Raw genomic sequence first — 21,087 nt, 5'->3', positions numbered from 1 at the left:
GATAATGGATTCTCTGCGTTGGTTGTGGAGTCGATTTCTCGAAGTTCACGTGAAGGCCCAGCCGGTGACAAAGCTCTAGGCATTGCAGGAAATTACTCCTCACGCTGCGCGGTGAGGGACCCTTCAACAGCCAGTCATCTAAGTATGGGTACACGAAGATGCCTTTGCGGCGTAGTGCGGCTGCCACAACCGCCATGCACTTCGTGAACACTCGGGGAGCTGACTTCAACCCAAAGGGTAGTACCTCGCAATACTTCTCCCCCCCCACTGGAGTGGTGAACGGTGACGGGGAAGTGGGCACTCAGTGCTTGGTCTGCGTCTTGGCAGAACTGTTAGTTTGACGCTGGTTTCCTCTTCCTCTGGAGGAACGCCTGCCCTGATATTGAGATCTTTGTTGACCTTGCTGATCCTGATTTTTCTGCCAATGAGGGGTTTGAACCCTCTGTTGGGAGGATCATCGACTGTAAGGCCTGAATCTTTTGTGGAATTCCTTCTTTTCTAGAGCCACAGCGTTTAGTGTGCCCAGCTCTGTTTTCATGGATGACATCTCATTTGTGTGAGCCCCGAACGGAGATGATCCGGAGAAGGGAAGATTCAGGATGCACGACTGCGCTTCTGGTTTGAGCACTGTGAGACGGAGCCAAGATGTTCGTCTAGCGCATATTCAATGCGCATAGGCATGCGCCGAAAGAGTAGCTCCATCAGCTGCAGCGCTGATAACTTGGTTAGCCACCAAGCTACCCTCCTGCAAGATCTCCTCAAAGTCCTTGCGGTCGACCTGTGGCAACTTCTCTGTGAATCGTTGTAGAGAGTCCCACAGAGACCCGTCATAACGGCCCAAGAGAGCCGATGCACTTGAGACCTTGACCATCGAGGCGGCTGTGCCACAAACCTTCCTTCCCCACGAATCCTGCATTTTCTGTCTGGTGGAACAGCAGAGGAGGAAGCAATAGCATGAGTATTTTATGCTGCTGCAATTATTGCAGAATCTGGAGGGGAAATCAGATCTGAGGAAGAGTGGCTCTTTGAGGCCCGGTACCAAAGCCTACATGCTTCCCTTTGGTGTAAGGTCTCAAAAATCACAGAGGACTTACTCTGACGAGTAGGCATAGGAATGCCCAGCTTTGTTGCTCCTATGCCAAGTATGTCCTGAAAGATGGTAACGTCATCCACTGGACAGACCCTCGACGGTGGACTGTCAGTGAGTAGTCTCTGTGGGACGTGCGAGTAGAAGAGTGTGAGAAGTTGGCCTGGTATATGATGCTCACTAGTTAAAGTGATCACCTTGTACCATGCCAAGCAACCCTTATGGTGTGGTTGTAAGTCAACCTTTTCGGACTAGCTGCCCTAGTGGTAGCGTAGGCTAAGCAGTCTTTGAGGCTAAACTTGTGAAACGTGTTAAGCAGGCTGTTTTACCAAATATATCCCCCCCCTTTATACCAATGAAAGGACACCCCACAGATATATATTGAAAATATATATGTATTTATTTCTCAAAGTATCCCCTAGACTCTTTATGAGCACAGGAGCACAAATCGTTAAACAAGAATACGTTAGAATACACAGAAGTTGCACTTTATATGGATAGGCCCTGGTGGCCGCTCGAACCATATACTAAAATAGTGGTATAAGTACCACGAACAGAAAAGGGAAAAGGCCTAGGGCCTCTAGAATCGCTGGGCCTACAAGGAGCTAACTTTAGTTAGTGACCAGGAGGTCCACGGGTTGCGTGTGCAGAGCAAATAGTCACACGCGGGCTCCCATAGGTTTTCAATGGGTGCGTAAAAGTTACAAAGTTACTGCAAAAAGGATCTTCCGGATGGACTATGCAACTCAAGATTGGAAACACAGACACTAGAGATGATACTCTACACTTGGGCACCGGAGTGCCAGCTTTACCTCACCCACAGGAAGCGGGTGCATAGGTCTCGAAGTGCGTCGGGTTTCTTCTATCTGTTCAATGGAGCCTGAAGACAAAGATGCTGCAGGCGGTCAGTCCGGAAGAGATGCGGTGGATCCCAGAGTGGATCGGAGTTGTAGAAGACCTGTAAGCAGAGGGGACAGTGTTCACAGTCACTAGCCAGTGACCAGCGTGGCACCAGGTGGGTACCAGGCGATGTCAGCTGCAAACAGGAGGAAAGGTGCAGCTTGTCTCTGCAGCCACGTGGTCCCTGAAGGTCGACGACGTCCAGGAGTCGGTTCACGAGCTGTCCCACGCAGGCTCTCGCTGTCGGCGGTGCCGGCGACTTGATCGAAGCAAACAAGCCTTGGCAAAAGCAATTGTTGTGGAAAACGAAATAAGCTGATGGTTCTGACCAGCAAGGTCAGAGGGACTGCTCCTTTGGAGGGGAGCAAGGGCCAGTCTGGAGCAACCAGACCAGCGGTGTAGTTCTTGAAGTTCGTCGCCAAGATGGCCACTAGCCAACGGGCCAGCAACCGGTTAGGCGCGTCGAGTGGCAAAATGCAGAGGGGCCCCACGCAGATCGTGGAGAGGCTGGAGGGCTCACCTTTGGTGCAGATGCTGCTCGGGTGTTGGGCTTCTCAGGACCCAAAGCACAACTTGGAGGGGGCCTCGGTTGTTGCACTTGCAGCTTGTCGTGGTCTTTTCAAGATGGCTGGCTCCACGTGTCTCGGTGCCTCCACGGGTTCCTTCTTTTCAGGGACTGTGGATCGGGCGGTGAGAGGTCTGGAGGTCCAGGTCTTGTCAGTCTCTGGGCTCGGGCTCCGGCGGGAGGCGGCGGCAAAGCAGACGTTGATTCGCTGGATGGCGCTTGCGTTAGCAAGGTGGTCACTCCCTGACCACAGGGGAGATTGGCTTCAGTCCTCTGTGCGGCAGAGCGTCGAAGTTCCCGTCTTCTTCTTGTAGTTAAGTTGATTCCAGGATGTCTAAAGTCTTAGGACACAGCTCCTACCTTTATTCGGATTCTAGGGGCCGGACTACCTGCTAGGTCCCTCCCTAAGGGTGGGACCAGGAAGGGGGGTGGGTACACCCCCAATCCTTTGTCCAGCTCGCCCCAGGTCCAGGGCTGGTGTGCCCCAGGACCGGTTTGCACCGAGGCTCCTTGTGAGCCTCAGGCATGTCTGGTTTCTTTCAAGCCCTACCTGACCAATACACAAAATCCTGTCTGGGGTGGTGCACGCACCTCCCCTGGCAGAAAACCCTTTGTCCACACCTCCCAAGCTGGAAGGACTCCCAGCAGCAGGAGGGCAGACTTGTGTCTGTGGTGGCAGCATCCATTTTGTGGAGCTGAGGCTATGTCTGATTTTACCCGGGTTTCAGGCACTGTACATGTCGTGTCCCTCTAGAAGGGTGGAATGCTAACCCCGTCGCCAGAATTGGCGAGGGGTTAGTATTCCAATTCGTATGACACCTTACTCGACATGTTTTGATAAAGCCAAACGAAAGATAGCATTTAACCGCGAGGTTCATAATGCACTTAAGAGTATATGGTATGACGATATCTGGAAACAGTAGAAGGAAGTGGTTCCGACCACTGCAGACAGGCTCAGCTCATGCCAGAGCACCATCTCACATGGAACCAAGCTCTCTGCCTTCAGGATTGTCAAGGCCTGCTGTAGGAGTGGCTGATAGGTTACCATGTGTTCCATTTAAGGTTAGGTATAGGTACACTACACCTAAGTAAGAGGTGGTTACACCAACTTACCCCAGCTGAGTGATCAGCCAGTTGTGTCAAATTTGTTAGGCCAGGCCAGGGGTGGCACAATACATGCTTCAGCCCCTGGTAGGCCTTAGATACACCAATGCCCTGGGTACCTAGTGTACACTGGTACAGGGGCTCACAGGGTGATCCACTTCCAATTGGTTATGCACCTAGGGTGCATAGTGTAAATTTAGTAGAGAGAACAGCAGGCTGGGGGTCTGATTGGCAGGCCCACAGCCTCAATATGTCAAAAACCAGTGAGGCAAAAAGCAAAAATTTGGGGTGACCATAGGATAGCAGACCCTACTCTCCTACAAAGAGGATGAAGAAGTCGGGGATCTGCGTCTCCTCCTGCTACTTCTACATCTAGATCCCCTTCTGGGTGAGTGCACAGGAGTGCGACTGCGAGTTCTGACTCTTGCAGGAGTACGTTCCCTGTCCTCAGCCTGTACCAGTCGAGCCAACGGAGATCTATGAAGAGGGCTCGAGTAATGCTGCGCCCCGGTGTCTGGAGCCGTGGCCCAGTGATGCAAGGGTCTGGTCCATCGTGGTGAAAGATGGATGGAAGGAAGGTGATCTTCACCTCTCTCGCCTTTCAGGAGACCGTGTAGGGGGAGGAGAATTCCTGCGTAGACCTGGTCGGAGAATCTTGGTGTCCTCTGGACACTGGACTGCCGGACGTCGAGATAACCACCTCCGGAGACCTTGACGTGGAGCCTCTGTGAGAACTGGGAGAACCTGTTCTAGATGTCGGCGTTGGTGAAGAGGATACACTCACTGGACGTGAGGCCTCTTTAGACTGGTGTCTCGACTTAGACCTGGAACGCCGCTTAGATGGAGGGCTCAATCTTGTAGTCGATCAGTGTCTCGACGTCGACCGGCGGTGTGCTGCAGTCGACAGAGAACGCTGTCTTGACGCCGAAGATCTTTGCTGTGACGTCAACGGAGATTTCTGCCTCAACGTCGACGATGGGAGTGTGGTGTATCAACGTCGAAGGTCTTTGGGTTTACTTCGACGGAGACTTATGCCTCGACGTCGAAGATCTCTGGACTGATCTCAACAGAGACCTGTGCCGCAACCTCGATCGCCGTTGACGAGGCGCCGACAGAGTGATGTGCCTCGGCGTTGAATGCCCAGCCGGCGCCGACTTGTCCCTAGACACTGAATGTCGCCTGGTTGATGGCACCGGGCGGACCGGTTACCTTAGTCGACGTGGATTGCTTTGCCGATGTCTTCGACGACAATTTCTTCTTCTGCGGCAGCTTCGACGTCTATCCCGACGCCGATGGAGAACAGGTCAGGACCTTGCCTCTCGACGTCAACCGAGTTCTTTTTCTGCTGCCTCACTGGAGACCTACCTCTTTCAGAGAGGCCATAACCGCGAATTCTCTCCCCGTCTTTGATGGTCCTTCTCGACAGCTTCTTACAATGATGGCAGTTGGAAGAAGAGTGAGACTCGGGGAGGCAGAGAATACACATGGGGTGTGTGTCTGATCTGGCCTTCTTGCCAAAGGCAGAGCAAGGATCAAATAAAGAAGGCATTCTTGAAGAAAAGAAACCTTTTATGGAACCCAAAAAAGGTATCACTCTCACTCTAAAGGCAAAAAGACGTCGAGTGAGAGTACAAAAAGTTGAAAATGATCAGTTATTTTTTGAAAGAAAGCCAAAAAAAGGAAGAGCTGTGAATCCAGGGTCCTGACTGAAGGAGTCGGAAAGAACAACTGACCGGTCACCCCTGAGGCATGATGGGAAGCTAGGGGTCATGGCTGCCTTAAAGGCATGGTGCCAGTTCTTGTAGGAAAAGGCTTTCAATTTCTGTGCTATTGGTTTACAATGCAGCCTGTAGGCTAACAATGTCTGCTTTATTTGCAGTTTTTTATTCATGAGTTTTTACTCATTAAAAACAGAGTTTAAGTGCTACTTGTGTTTTTATACACATTCGCAAATGCAGCTTTGTGTGTGTTATTACATTGTTTAGCTTCCTAGATGGGAGCTGCATTGGTATGAGAAAACATTATATATGCATATATTCCCACAATGCACAGTTCTCATTCGAGCTTCACACTGGTGGGTGTGCAATATGAAAAAGGCGAAGTGGGTTCAGCGTTTGACCACACCGTCTCCGTTCAAGCCTCTGAAGAGAAGCATATGGAGATTCGAAATGCGTCAGGCAATTCCATTACGGAGCGGCTTCTACAAGCGGATCCTCGTCCCTGCATATCATAAATAAAGCTGCTGATCGAGTGCACTATGCTGTGCATTATTCCGCGGTCTCGTGGTTGGGTCCGGTATCGTAGTCTTTCTTTTTTCTTTGCTTTTTTGTAGCCCAGGTGGGGGTCGACGTTCCACCATTTGGTGTACATCTCGTGACGTCGGCATGCTTCCTGCAGAAGCTCCCACCTTGGGGCGCCATCTTAGGATTCTTTTTTTTTTGTGTGTTCTGTTTGTGAATCCTAGGCAATTTTATTGTTTTCTCCTTAATTATATCTTTTTACACACTTCCCTTAAGTCTCTGCTTGAACCCAGAAAGATCCTCAAGCTGCAAAACTACACCGACAGATAAGAAACTATTCGTTTTGCAGCATGAATCTTTCTGGATTCACTATGCTGTGCATAAACTTTGTAGCGGTTTGTCATCTTTGTGGCGGCTGGGTGGAAGAGGAGCGTTGGTCGTAGAATATATGTTGAAGCACCTTCTATCCTACCTGTGCTTCCTTTTTCATTTGTATATCCACGCAGTAGTGCTTAGTGAACGTGTGCACTGAAGCCCATGTTGCCGCCAGGAATATGTCTTGAATGGGTGTGCCACCAGGCAAATGTCTTGAATGGGTGTGTTAGCCAGAAAGGCAATTGTTGCTCCTTTCTTCCTTGTGGAGTGGGCCCGTGCCCCTTCCGATAGTTCTTGCCCTGCCTGTTTGTGGCAGAATTGTATCGTCAGTGCGATCCATCGAGCGATGATGCTTTGTTACTGGTCTACCCAGGAAGCTGGATGCAAAGGACACAAAAAACTGATTCGTTTTCCTGTGCTCCTTGGTTCTCTCGATGTAGTGCATCACCGCCCTTCTTGCGTCTAGAGTGTGTAGTGCCCTTTCTGCGCTTGTGGCTGGGTTCGGAAAGAAGCTCGGTATTTGCATTATCTGGTTCATATGGAATGCAGAGACCACCTTCGGCATGAAGTGTGGGTCCGTTCTCATTACGACCCTGTCCTTGTGTATTTGGATGTAAGGTTCTTGCAGCGTTAGTGCTTGCAGCTCGCTTACTCTGCGCAGCGAGGTTATTGCCACCAGAACGACTGTCTTCATTGTCAGCATTTGTAGTGAGGCCTTGTGGATGGGCTCAAAGGGTGCCTTCACAAGTTCCGTAAGGAGTATGTTGAGGTTCCATGCCGGCAGCGGCATCCTCTTTGGTGGCGCTATCCTTTTCGCCCCTTCTAGGAATCTTTTTACTACTCATGATGTAAAGAAACATTCCCCCCATCTCACCTCGTGTGTAAGCTACAATCGCTGCTAGGTGTACCCTTAGCGAGGATGAACCTCCTCCATTTTTCCCCATAGCATTTTCGTGTCGTTGGTCTCCTTGCCTCCCGGAGCACTCGCATGGTGCTTCGTGGTAGCTTAAGGTGTGCGAACTCTAGGTCTTCAGGAGCCATGCCGCTAGGCTGAGGCTCTCTGGCTCTGGGAGTAGAACTTCTCCGTTTTGCATGGAGAGTAAGTCTTTCCTTTTGGTGAACATGTGGGGTGGCTAGGATCAGTGTCATGTTGCTGGTCCTGCACTTGTTGAGTACCCTGGGTATCAGTGGTATTGGGGGAAAAGCGTAGGCATTTCCCTGGGATGGTTGCCTGGATGCGAAGTTTTGGCATTTTGCATTCAGGTGTGTTGCAAACAGGTCTATTGTCGGTGTACCCCACCTTCTGATTAGCCTTTGCGTTTCCTGTCCATTGAGCTCCCATTCGTGGGATGCTGAAGTCTGCCTGCTGAGCCAGTCTGCTTCCACATTGTACTTCCCTGGAAGGTGTATGGCCAGCATGTCTATTTTGAGTGGGATGGCCCATCTTCAAATTTCCTGTGCCAGGTTGGATAGAGGGAATGATTGGGTTCCTCCCTGCTTGTTGATGTAGAACATCGTTGTCGTGTTGTCTGTTTGTATCAACACCTTCTGGTTGTACAGTTTTTTTCTGGAAGGCCTTCAGGGCTAGGAATACGGTCTTCAATTCCAGGTAGTTGATGTGTCTGACCGCATCTGCTGGGAGTCCACAGACCCCCTCACTCTGAGCTTGTTCATATGTGCTCCACATCCTATCTGGGATGCGTCTGTGGTGATGGTCACCGTTGGGCTTGGTGGTGTCAAGGGCTTCCCTATTGTTATGTTCTCCTTGTTCCACCATGCTCTCTCTTCTTGCACTGCGTACGTTACAACCACTAGACCCTCCCAACTTTCGGTTGCTTGTGACCATTGTTGTTGCAGCCATTCCTGAAATGGTCTCATGGGTAGGCGTACATTGGGGACTAGGTGAATGCATGACACCATCATCCCCATGATCTTGCTTGCTGTCCTCACTGTCAGAGCTCGCCCCTTCTGGTAGAGGCGCGTCTCCCTCGGCAGGGCCATTGTGCTCTTGTCGCTGGGGATCACCGTTTTCTGCATGGTGTTGATCTGTGCCCCCAGGAAGATCTTCACCTGTTCCGGTTCCATTGAGGATTTCCCCCAGTGTATGGAGAATCCCAGCTTCGTTAGCATCCTTGTGACCGGCTGTGCGTGTTCCTCGAATGTCTTGCTTGAACTTGCTTTTATTAGCCAGTCGTCGAGATAAGGGTATACATGAATCCCTTCCCTTCGCAGGTACACCTCCACTGCCGCCAGGCATTTTGTGAATACCCTTGGTGCGGCTTTAGTCCGAATGCCATGGTTGTGAACTGGTAGTGTTCTTTGTTCGAAAATCTCAACAGATGTTTGTGCTGCCTGTTCATTGGTATGTGCAGGTAGGCATCTTTGAGGTCCACGGTGGACACGAAGTCTCCATCTCTCATCTGAGGGAGTACCTCTTGTAGGGACGTCATTTTGAATTTTTGTGTCCTTATGTTGTTTAAGAACCGTAGATCCAGGATGGGTCTTAGTGTTTTGTCCACCTTTGGTACCAGGAAGTAGTTTGAGTACACTCCCTTGTTCCTTTCTTTGAATGGTACTAGTTCTATGGCCTCCTTTAGGAGTAGTGCTGGTGCTTCCTCTCTGAGGAGCACTAGCTCCTGCCCTGAGTGTCCCCTTCTCTTTGGTTTTCTGTTTGGTGGTTTCCTTTCCAACTCTATGCAGTATCCAAACTGTATGATGTTGCGTATCCATTTGTCTGTTATCTTCTTCCACTCCTGGAAGAAACGTCTGTCTGCCGCCTACTGGTGTTGAGTGTTCGTTGGCGTTTCGTCTGTGTAACCCTCTCTTGTTGACTTTTTTGTGCTCTACCCTCGGAGGGATCTTGTGGGTGAGCACGCTTAGCCGGGCGGAGTCACTTTGAGGCGGGTTGTTCTCCCACTTTCCGTCTTTGCCCTCGTCCGTTCCCCCTACTGCGAAAGGACTGGCCCCGAGGCTGGTACTGCCAAGTTGGTTTCTGCTGCCCCTGCTGGCCGTGATTGTCGCCCTGGTGACCTTGCTAGAATGGCTGGTGTGACGTTCCCGGCTGGTTTCCACCCCTTCCGTATGGCCTCCGTGTCGGACTAGCTCTTCTCATCTCTCTGAATTGCAGGGCCCCCATGGACCTTGCTGTTTTGTTATCTTTCTTGAGTTGGGTGAGTTTTTCATCCACCGGGGTTCCGAACAGCATCTCCCCGTTGAAGGGGGTGTTCAGGATGTTGTTCTGGACTTCTGGCTTGAAGTCTGAGATCCTGAGCCAGGCCTGCCTTCTTTCCGTTATTCCTATTGCCATCAACCTGCCTGATGTTTCGGCTCCATCTAAAACCGTTTTAAGGCAAGAATTCGCAATATTCTTCCCTTCCTCCACCTGGTGTGATGCTCTTTGCTGGTATTGTTCGGGGAGGTGCTCGATTAGCTGCCCCATTTCGTCCCAATGTTGGTATTGGTGTCTGTTTAGTAGGGCACGGGAGTTCGCCATGCACCAGTGCATTGCCGCGTTTCTTTCGATCTTCTTCTCAGTCAGGTCCATCCTCCTGCTTTCCTTGACTGGTGGTGGGCCAGAGGTTGCCAGGACATTAGCCCTTTTCCTGGCCGTTGACGCAATGATGGAGTCCGCTGTGACGGATCCCTTGTTGTAGGGAGGGTCCTGGGAGGAGTGTTTATACTTCTCCGTCCTAGGTGTGATGGACTTGCATGCTGCTGGGTCCCTGAACACCTCCTTCCCCTGGTCCATGACACTTTGGAGCATGGGGAGGAACTGGCTGAATGGGGAGCAGCGTTGAGTAAAAAGTCTGCTTTAGGCTTTTCTTCCTCCAGCTTGACCCCAAAAGCTGCTGCAGCGCTTTTGATGACCATATTGTAGGCCCCGATGTCATCGGGCGGCGAAGGCCTTGAAGGGTAAGTCTCCACAGGCTCCTCCGGGTTTTCGGCATCGAGGTCCTGCCACTCCAGGTCCTGTGTTGTCAACGGCGCCGAGCTGTAGTTTGTTCGTTGGTCATCATCTTCTTCCTCATAGTATAGGTCCTCCTCTTCTTCTCCGGGAGTTATCGACGGTTCTTCAGTGAACTCCTCCTGTTCCTCGACGTCTACGATGGCCGACGGTGGTTTCATCAGAATCGTGTATCTTTTCATTTTTTCGTCGAACTCCTTTCTTTGTAGGATGCTCTCCATTTCTGCCTCGAGCCTCCTCTTCTTTCTTTCCAAGTCAGTGGCCTGTTCGGCGTCGAGCGCGGGTCTTTTCGCCAGAGCCGGCGTCGACGAGACCTTCTCTTTTGAAGCAGAGCGCGCCAGTTCTTGGCCTTGCTTTGACGACCTTGGCTTTTCGCCGGTCTTCGCCACCTGGGAGTCCTTTTCGAAGGATCCGCCGGGCCGTTCGTCCTTGGATGCAGCTGCAGGCGTCGACATTTTCGGCACCGGTGCTCCTTTCGAGGGCTTCGACTGATTTTCGAGAGTCTGGCTCAGGCTTTCAGGGCCCTGTCGCGGGTTTAGTGTTCGATGTCTCTCCTACCTTATCAGACGTTTTCTTATCGGTCTCTGCGACCGTGAAGTCACCTGGTCCCTCGGCGACGTGGTCTTCGTCGGTGGAGAGGCCCAATTCGTACAGCGACGGGGTCTGTCCCTTGCCCTGCATGTTGTAATTGGCTCTCCTCTGTCTCTCTCTAACCCGGGGTGTCTTCGGTGTGAAGGCAGAACAGGCGTTGCAGTCTTTGCTCTCGTGGTCGACTGGCAGGCAAAGGTTGCAGACCGGGTGTTGGTCCTTCTGCGTGTATTTATGGTGGCCGTTATGGCAGAATTTAAAAGGGTGTCTTGTCCATTCCTGCGCTCAGTGTCCCTGAGTGCGCATTCTCCGTTGGACGTCGAAGATCTCGAGGTTCTCCTCCTTCGTCGTCCCAGCTTGTCGATCTTGTTCTCTGTAGTCTTCCTCAGCTTCTTCTCGATGAAACTCGTGCTTCTTCTGGTCTTCCCAAAAAACTCTGGAGCTTCACGGTGACGATCCAGTCCCAACGGCGGAAAAAAGAATCTGAAGATGGCCCCAACGTGGGATCTTCCGCAGGAAGCGTGCCGACGTCACGAGAGGTACACCAAATGGTGGGACGTCGACGCCCACCTGGGCTACACCAAAAAAAATTAAAAAAAATTTAAGAAGGAAGAAAGACTACGATTCCGGACCCAATCACCAGACCGCGGAATAATGCACAGCAAAGTGAATCCAGAAAGATTAACGCTGCAGAACCCCTTTTTGCATTGCATGTGCTGCAGCCAGCAGCACCCGTCGAAATGCAAAAGATGGGCATTGCGACCACCGTGGTGGCAGTCGCATCGTAATGCCTCTGTAGGGACCGCCGACAACCTGTTGGGTGGTCCCATTTACCCGCCCACCATCCTAATCAGCCCCTTAAGCACCCCATGCCTATTAACAATGAATGTTGACCTTGTGTAATGTAACTGGTGCACAGGTAAATTGCTCCAATTCCTTCGGGTTTGTTCCTGCTATATAAAAACTGCTGCAAAGTGCACAAGGGGTTAAAGGGAAGGCTGAAACAAGGAAAATCAAATATGTACCCATTTACTACTTAATTTGTACAAAGTGACATCAGAAAACCTGAATTAATCGTGGCTTCCCCACTTAAAATGTGTGATCTCAGGCAAATATTTTATTTTAGCGAAACTCTTTTTTTCTTCATTATCACATAAGAAAGCACTTCCAAATTTGTGAGTTCAGAAAAACAGTTGTTAAAAAAACCTATGCTTGATATAATAGAACACAATATTGCTTTATAATAACCTGGGGCACAGACAAAGTTTTCATGAAAATTGTCTTGCCTCTTAGTTCACTCATGGTTCATATTTAAAGTAGGTCTTAACGCAGTGCTATAATGTGCTGTATTAATGACAAAGTTTCCATATGTTAAAGAAATAAACTGAGTTTTGTAGAGATATTATCATATGTACATGATGTTTGGTGTAGAGTTTGCCTGTTACATATTTTCAGGGGTTGGCTCTTGGACAAGCACTCCCATTTAATTTGTTAGTTTGCCGACTTTGGGACTTAATGACATCTCATTTAAATAAAAAAAAATGTGTGAATGGAAATCTCACTGTAGGGTGCAGTGAAATGGAAAGAAATCAGCAATCGTTGGCAGACCTCTCAGTGCATACAACCACAAAAACAGCATTAATGTAAAAGTTTTGTACAGGTGGGCAAGCTTAAAAATTAACGGGGAGAGTCCGTGCTGTAGTGAAGATCGTGATCTACATATGTACAATGCTAAGTTAGCATAACCGCGTTAGATGTTAGAAAGCCATCTTGCCGCTTTTGCACACGACACTGTAGTCACATGTTATTAAATTGAGAAATGCTTACTCGACTTTGCTTCACATGAGAGCTGTCTGGTGTTAACATCCCAAACAGTGAGCAGCGACCTTGGTCTGTACACAGTGTATAGAAACAGTCTGGGTCGCTAGACGGTGCATGTTGAGTTCAGGTTGATCGGCCCACTAGTTTAGCCATAACACGCACGCAGCTGCAAATACCTGAAAGTCGAGTGCTTTTAATATTGCAGTGTTACATGTTTTCATTACATTCGGAAGAAGAGCGTTCCTAGGAGCAGAGCATAGCTGATCCTGCGATGTGAACTCTCTGAGCTGATCTTTACGGTATGGGGTTCCCCATTCAAGCCTAGAGACCTTCTATTCGTCTAATAATAGTATTAGTGTTTTAGAGAAAGGAAGGTGGCTTAGATCCACTGTCATTTTAGTATGATTACTCCTTTCATTTTCTATGGTATTGTAACTATGCGGATGGTTTTGATTTTAATAGTTTGTCTGCTGATGTTAGCCAAACTGCTGCATCTTAGGACACGAGGTTTATAAAATAAACTCTTTAAACTTTTACTGTGTCTCTGTTTATTCTGTTGTGGACTGGTACGAGAATAATTACGAAAAGGTATTTCTGATTCCCACCATTCCTGAGAAATATACTAAGTCGCTTGTTCTGGGTTGTCTATACATTGGGACCGCCGAGCTAAACCTCGGATAACGAATGGGACACTAATGCTGGCCGGATAAGGGGTTCTGGGTTCTGAGGTGGGTTTTTGGTACACCGCAATTCACTGAGGGCCTGGGTTCCTGCGCATAGTTCTGCGCATAAGCAGAATCCCTGCAACAGTGCCCAAGATCAGCCCTGAATATATTTAAAAGCATCCATTAGCATCTGTGAATGGGTGATGTCCATCGTGTTTATCTGTGTTCTGATCTGTTGGCAATAAAAGTTAAATGCTGCTAAACATGATGGAGATTACCCCATACACAGATGCAAATGATTGCACATCAGGTTAAAATAGCCTTGCTTGTTTTGGTTTCTCCTCTGCCGATTTCTCCACTTAGACCTTAAAGGTCTCTCCTTTGAAATGCGCGCTACAATGTGCCCCCCGCGCGGAGTTGGAGTGCTGCGCGCGCAGCCGCCAAGGCGAGCGCCTTAGAGGGATCAATGGTCTGAATCTAATGTAGCGAGTTAAAAAAATACCTGGCTGCGTGGAAACTAAATTTTAATACTCCCTGTAGCTGGTATTAGTAAAAAGGAAGAAGGAGGAATGTATGCTAGGATGAGCTGTTCCCTCCCTGGTCTACATGTTTCGCAGCCTTCCCCTAGGCTTCTTCTTCATGACCAAAGCGATTGATCCCTCCTACCACTCTAGAGAAAACCTATGTGGTCTGCCTGATCAATGTCAAGGTCTAATGTGCATATTATAAGCAGGGATGTGGAATTCCTACAGCCCGACGCCCAGGACATATTGTTTGGGGTCAAGGGCAACAAGTTTTAATGTGCATTTTGTCCTTGGGACAAGCAGGCCCAACCCCCTGCAGCACAAACCCTTTGGCTGCTAGTTTTGCAGTGCCCCATTAAGGATCAGGGAAGGGCACTGCCTGCAGTTAAGTTAATATTTGTGTGCATATGTTAATGCTGTTCAAACTTGTATTTATGGTTCATTAATTGAAAGCCTTTATTATTAGGGTGAGCGCTCTCAGTAAATGAAAAGTTCTGACTGCACTACTGACATTGGTTCCAGTATAAAAATGTGTACAAACGGTTTCAAAGTTTAGCAATATGAGGCTTTGTATAATGCTCCCAGAATGCTCTCTGATTAGATGCAAATATTTGCAGAAGCTTGAAAGCAAGATTAATGATTCTTTGCTTTCAATATAAAATTTTACTAAAAAATGAAAGTAGGAAACATTTGTTTTTGCTAAACTACTGTAAAATTTCAGGTGCCATTTCTTTGCAGCATCATTTAGTAAAATGTGTTGATGCATGCTAGTATTTCCCCAAAATATTCATATTAGAAAATCAGTGTAACCAGTTTCAATAAGATTTTGGGAAACAAAAATAAACAAGCATTGGCAAAGCCAATAGGACTGAAATGGTGGTCAGCTTTTTAGTTTTGGCAATGCGTGACTTGTTTTGGCATGGTTTTTGTAAAACCTTATTGATGTGAGAGCTGCCGGACCCTCGCCATTATAACAAACATTGGTAAAAGCAAAAATAGTTTTTGGTCTCAAAAAAGCACACACTGCCACATTAGTTACTGGCACTGAACAAAACTAATTTGTGTGCCGATATGCTCCTTGTGAAAGAGCAGAACGCTGTCGCTCATCGTGAAGCCAGCTAAGACTGAGAGAGAGAGAGAGAATTTTAATAAACACAAACGGTCATGGTTAACGCCAGACCAAATTAGGGGCCCAGTTATTAAAGAAAGTCTCAAAAGTGCACCCTTGGTATATGTCCTTGCATTAAGGGCAGCAATATGGCTTTCGTGAATTCACAAGAATTTACAGCAGTAGGGCAAGAGATAGTACTCCTAGAAAATATTTGTGAACTGCATTTTAGCCTGAGCAAATATGCATGTGTAGATTTGCTCATGAGAAAACCTGAGTGTTTGCAAGTTTATTTTCCCTCCAACCACTTTTTTCCCCATTTCTGGAAGGTTTACTTCTGCCATTGTCAGGAGTAAATTTCCAACATTTCTCAGTATTGGAAAAGATTAGAGAAGAGTTGTTGAAAACCCTTAAAACATGCAAGTTAGTAGGTTAGCACAGACTCAAAAGGACATTCAAACCTTGGAACTATTGTTTACCACTACCTTCAGTCCCAGTATGTAGATATGCGGAAACGTAGCAACATAAAGGGATTGCTAGTATTCAAACACTACTATGGTATGAGCCCTGGCATAATCAGAGAGGCTATATAAGAGCTCTTATACAATGAGATTGCTGCCATAATTTGTCGCCTCACAACATGGCACCAAAGGGACAAGTGGATTTTGTTACAGGACAAGTAGATTTATGAAGCAACCTGCCCCATGGACAAGTAGATATTTTAATAAATTCCACACCCCTGTATAAGCATGCGTCCATACAATACTTAATTTGGTACGTTCCGGAGAACAATATTGTTGGTGCCTAGCTAAGGCCCCATGAGCTTAAATACAGAAGGGGAGGAGCGCTTGTAGTCAAACAATCATCAAAGCTGCTCTCTCACCCAGGCAATGCCTACCCGTGGCTCTAATGAACCACGGTATTTTTTAACTCAAAACATTAGATTCTGACTCCTCCACTCTCACACCAACACATAGAATCACCTCACTAATAAGTGCTCCCATGTCTCAGATGGTTGTAGCATGTCCCGCAGCCACCAAGGGACCTTTTGGTGGGTGAGGGGTATTTTACACCTATACACCCCTAGGAAAACATACTGATTGCTCACACTTGGTTTAGAACAATCCATGGAAGAACAGTATTTTCTATGTATGAAGGGTGGACTTTCTGTGGTAGGGAATGCGCCAGGATTTAAATGGGAAGTGGAGGCTTCGACCACCAAGCTAACCGGGGTAGGGTGTTTCACGAAGAAACTGGGGTCCCCCCAGAGAGGGGCGATGGCGGCAGGCTATTCTCCTTTTCACAGGAGCCCATGTGCAAGGCTTGGATCAAGCCCTAAGCAGGAAGCCTGTGAGGGCTACATTAAATGGGAGAAAAAGTTTTGAGAGGGCCACTCCTGGCTGAAGCACTTCTGTCAAGACGTCAGTCTTGACCCCCCTGTCCCCCTCCCTCCCCCCGCTGAGGGCAGCCCTTCTCACCACCATGACAGTACCTGGAGAAGTGTCTATTCCGATGGCATCTGCCAAGGCCTCACCCAAGTCTAGGTTGAGATCCAAGGGCTGGTATTTTTCAGGGTCTAGTGGCCTCTCCAAAATCGTCCCTGAGCCTAGCCTACAAGAATAGCACTCAAGCTCCAGGGTATAGCTCCAGTAGGCACCAGAGGCAGAAAACACCCATCCAGTTCCCTGAGTCTGGGATGAGAATAGTGAAGATGCCAGAAGCGTTGCCTTCGGGACCAGCATTGGATACGGTCAAGGTGGTGCGACTGGCTCTAGGTCGGGATCCATACGTGCATCCAAGGGGCCTGACTAGCACTGGGGACTGCCCGCCCATGGGGAACCAGTAGAGGCCCCTCCTGAACCTGCTGGGCCCATAGGTGTACCAGCTGGGAAGGGCCGCTCAAATACAAGGTGCATAGCTTCATAAAATCTGCTGAGTTTGACTGGGATCACTCCAGCTCCCGGAAACTCGGGGAGGCGTGGAAAAGGCCCAGGCACAGGCTCTACCGTGAAGCAGGCCTTGAATGATGCCGGATGACTTTGACGGACTGGGTAAAGTCCAAGTTCTCTTCAACTTCTTGCTTTTCTTCTTTTTGAGGGACTTGCTGGAAGAAAACTTCGAGCGCAACCAAGATCTACATCTCTGCAACCGATCCTGGGACCTGCCCCACGACAGTGATCGAGACAGTCGCGGTGTCGCACATCAAGTGGCAAGGAGCTTGCAAGATTGTCCATCAAGGCCTTGGTGTTCATGGCGCGGCAATCGAAAGATCATGGCGGCATGGTTGCACTCAAGATACCAGAGGCAGACTAGGTGGGGGTCAGTCACAGACGTCTGTGGTGACAGGCAACGCAAGCTTAAAACTAGACTTCCTAGTTGACATCCCTGCCACACCAGGAGAAAAAGTCTCAAAAATCTTTGACAAAACATCAAAAAAGCACAGTCAAAAAGTGAATAATGTGGTAGCTCTCGCTGGATCTGTGCTGGCACAGAAAGAAAATAACAGATGTCGGCGCACTGGGGTGGCACCTATATAGGCACCACGCATGCCACTCAAGGCAGAATACTCCAACTACCGGCACGCAGGTGTACTGCTAACAAAACATTTCAACATCCTGTTTGACGCCTGGGGATAATTCTAAGGTATGGATTCTGCAGTTAGAATGTTTTATCAAAGAGCCGACATTTTTTTTTTTTTTTAATACACCAGGCTAACTGCCCAAGGAAACGTTCTTTAAAAAACAGGTTTGACCAGCAATTCTGCTAAACACAGTTTGATTTGGTCTAATTTTGTTATTTAGTTGTTTTTTTAGTCCTATGAAAGTAAAAAGAAATTAAAAATAAAATGTTTACTCTACGCGGGTATTTTAAGTGATGACAGGGCAGGGATTTCTTCTCAGTTGTAACAGATTTCTATTAAATTGCAAATGAGTACAGCTATTTAATACTGAAGATTCCGTGATTTAGAAACACTTATAGCCAAAGGTCCCATAGAGCACACCTCACAACCATCTACTGTAAAATATAAAAATGGATTGGATCTGGAAACATTTTCATACCACGAGATTATTTTATGCAGCTGAAAGAAAAAAGACAATACAGTGGGGGAAAAAACCCACAAACACAAAGCTGCAATTTCAGATCACCAATGAATACGGCATATTCAAACATCACTTGCTTTAGACAAGCTTAAGAATACTCAACCTAATGCAACAGAGGCCATTTTACTTAAAAAATTTAATTGGTTTACAAAGGAGCTACAAACTACATGTAAAGTAATCTTTGTACAAAAATGGCATCAGTGTTAAAAATGAGATTGACATTATTACATTGGTGACAGAATTAAAAGAAGCACATGACATTATTACAAGATAAAACAGCCTTTTACATGTATACAATCAAATTATTGCCAAATGCTATAAGATTAAGATCTGTTAAGTTTATCCAGGCACTGTTGAGACGAGCAAGTATCTGCAAAAGGGACTTTGTTAGCCCTTTAATCGAAGGCCCTATATCTAGCACCAGAAAGAAGACTGGAATTTACCGGCAATTTGTGAGCTAGCATGGCAAGTGACAGTGGGCCTTTCATTACAGCATTAGATGGGTAATAGGAATTATGCCTTCCCTTTATGGTAGAGAATCCCTTTCTGCTCAGTCCACAATGGAAAAACATGTTGCACGATTAGCTGGGATTTCCATGCATCCAGAAAATGCCACTTCAGCAAGCGTCATTTCAAAGTCAAATATGGAGTCTTCAATATTAACGAAGCAAGATCGGATAACTCAATAAGACCGACCAACAGGTTTATTGATCAAAAAGCAAAGGTAAAGTTCTGGCACTGGTGATATCAATTTGAACATTTTCATAACAGGGTGAAACAGTTTTAAAGTAAACTAGCTATAGATCCGCAGATATCCAGGGAAAGCTATAACCATGCCATTGTTTTTAACTGGTCTAAGGCAGGGCCCATTATTCCTTTGCCTCCCCCAAACATCGAGCCAAAACGGTCTTACTCTTTCACACATTCTAGGACAAGCCAGTTTTCGACCAGGGTCCATTCTTTTCTACCAAAGTCCATGTGAAGGGTTCTAAAGTAGCTGGAAGGGGAACTTAACTGCAAGTTTATATTGATTAGCCATAACGGGCAAAAGAAATCCAAACATTTGCTAAACTTCTTCACAGCATGGCCCCTTGGAAACAACATAATTCTTAAATAAGCACAACCGTAGACTATGCAAAGGACAGCAAACTTCTAAACTGTACCTCTACAGAAAAGAAAAAGTACCACTGCCTTTCATCAGTGGGCCACGAACGACTGCTGCATGACATATTGTAAATTGTCAGCTGACGACAATGATCTTTTACAGTTAACTCCTGAGAGTTTAGAAGTCATGATTAAAATATTATAAAACACACGCTTTCTGCCAATAATACAAACAGGAAGCAAATCTCTTCATTACAGAGTGGTCATTTGGGGGGGGGGGGGGGGGTTTGTTGGGGTCTGAAAGAATTCTAGTTTAATGGTATGGAAGGAAGCCTCTCAAAGAGTTTACATGCATGCTGTACATGTGAATTGCTGAGCAAGAGCAGCAGATTTTATAACCATTAAAAAAAAAAGATGCTTTGCTTACAACCTTCCTTGGCTAGCCATAGTTAAAGATGTAGGGCCTTATTTAGAGTTTGACGGAGAGGATACTTCATGCCCCATCCACCATATTAAAAGTGCATTATAGCCCATGGCACAGGTGGATACATCAATCATTTCTTGATGGGGCACCCTATCCACCAAACTCTAAATTAGGCCCTTAGTCGTCATTATCACCATGTGTCAAAATATCCCCACTCTCAGGACCCTGTCAATTGCACAATCAACCCCAGTCATTCATACAATAGCCTTGACCAAATGAACCCCCCCACCGCACCCCTCCCTTACACTCCCCAGCAAGGCAAGCTACCAAACCAACATTTCTGAGATGGACAACCTTTTTCAAATTGGTAAGGAAGTGGTACACAGAAGCCTAAATTAGGATTTGAAGCTAGTAAATATGTCAAATTAATTTAGATGACAAAAAGGGCCATGCAATTTAGAGTACAACAGTATGGCCGCATAAAATTCTGGACCTCATTCAAACAGGCAACCGCTTGCTTGAACCTAGTTGCAACGCACTGCTGCATTGCCAACTCCATGAACTAGAAATGGTTCAGTCTCTGGCAATCAGACCTCTAGAAGCAATTATTTTGCATTTTTTTTAGTTTGAGCAAGCAAACATTAGCAAGCATCTTTGTGGAGGCTGATATCACTGAAATTAACAGATTCCATTTAATCCAGGAACTGTCTAAACTGAAAACAACAAAATACAAAGCAGTCTTGTTTGAGGATGCACACCAGGAAATTTACAAAAACACTAATTTGGGTGCATAAGCCATCTGCAATCAGAATAGCAGTATAAAAACAACCCCATGTGAAGTAAAATATATAAACCCGAGGTTAGAGGATTGTAAAAATATTTTCCAAGCATGCTGGAATTTGGTGCATCAACATGTATTTCAGCATTTAAACCAATTCAGTTTCTTTAGAAAACAGCAAGTCTGCTGTATCATGCTCTGAATGTGCAGCGTGGTTACACGTTTCATTATTTCAAAGTTGTCATACAGACATTATCATTTAACAGTGGCTTTAAATCAAACCAAGCCATAAGTAATCTTTTGTGGTACACATTTTTCAAAGCAGAACTTTACATTTTCATGTAGCCTATTCTTGTTTTGGAACAAAGTACAATACTTGTGCTAAAGAAATCTCAAGCAGCCGAGTCCCTAAATGAATTCATTGTAAGCCTCTAGTAGAGAGGAGGCATATTGCAGTTGGGGTGGCACCACCGAAAACTGTTCCTAAAATGGAGGGTGGAAAGCCAGTTTTGTTCAGACCCAGATTACCAATTTCTACTGTTAAAACAAATCGGAAAATGTAATGTTCAATAATTGCCACCCCTTTTCTGCCGCAATTAATGTCGATCACTCCAAACTGAAACTTGTCTGTTGTAAGTTTTCTTTAAACAACTCTATTTCTCGGCTGACTGCTACCGAGTATTGGCTTCAATGAAGGACCGGCCATTGAAATAAAGTGCTCTCATCTCAACATATCCCC

The sequence above is a fragment of the Triturus cristatus genome, chromosome 4_1 (assembly GCF_964204655.1).
Source record: "Triturus cristatus chromosome 4_1, aTriCri1.1, whole genome shotgun sequence".
In the NCBI taxonomy this organism is placed as follows: domain Eukaryota; kingdom Metazoa; phylum Chordata; class Amphibia; order Caudata; family Salamandridae; genus Triturus; species Triturus cristatus.
This window is presented reverse-complemented; position numbering follows the sequence as displayed.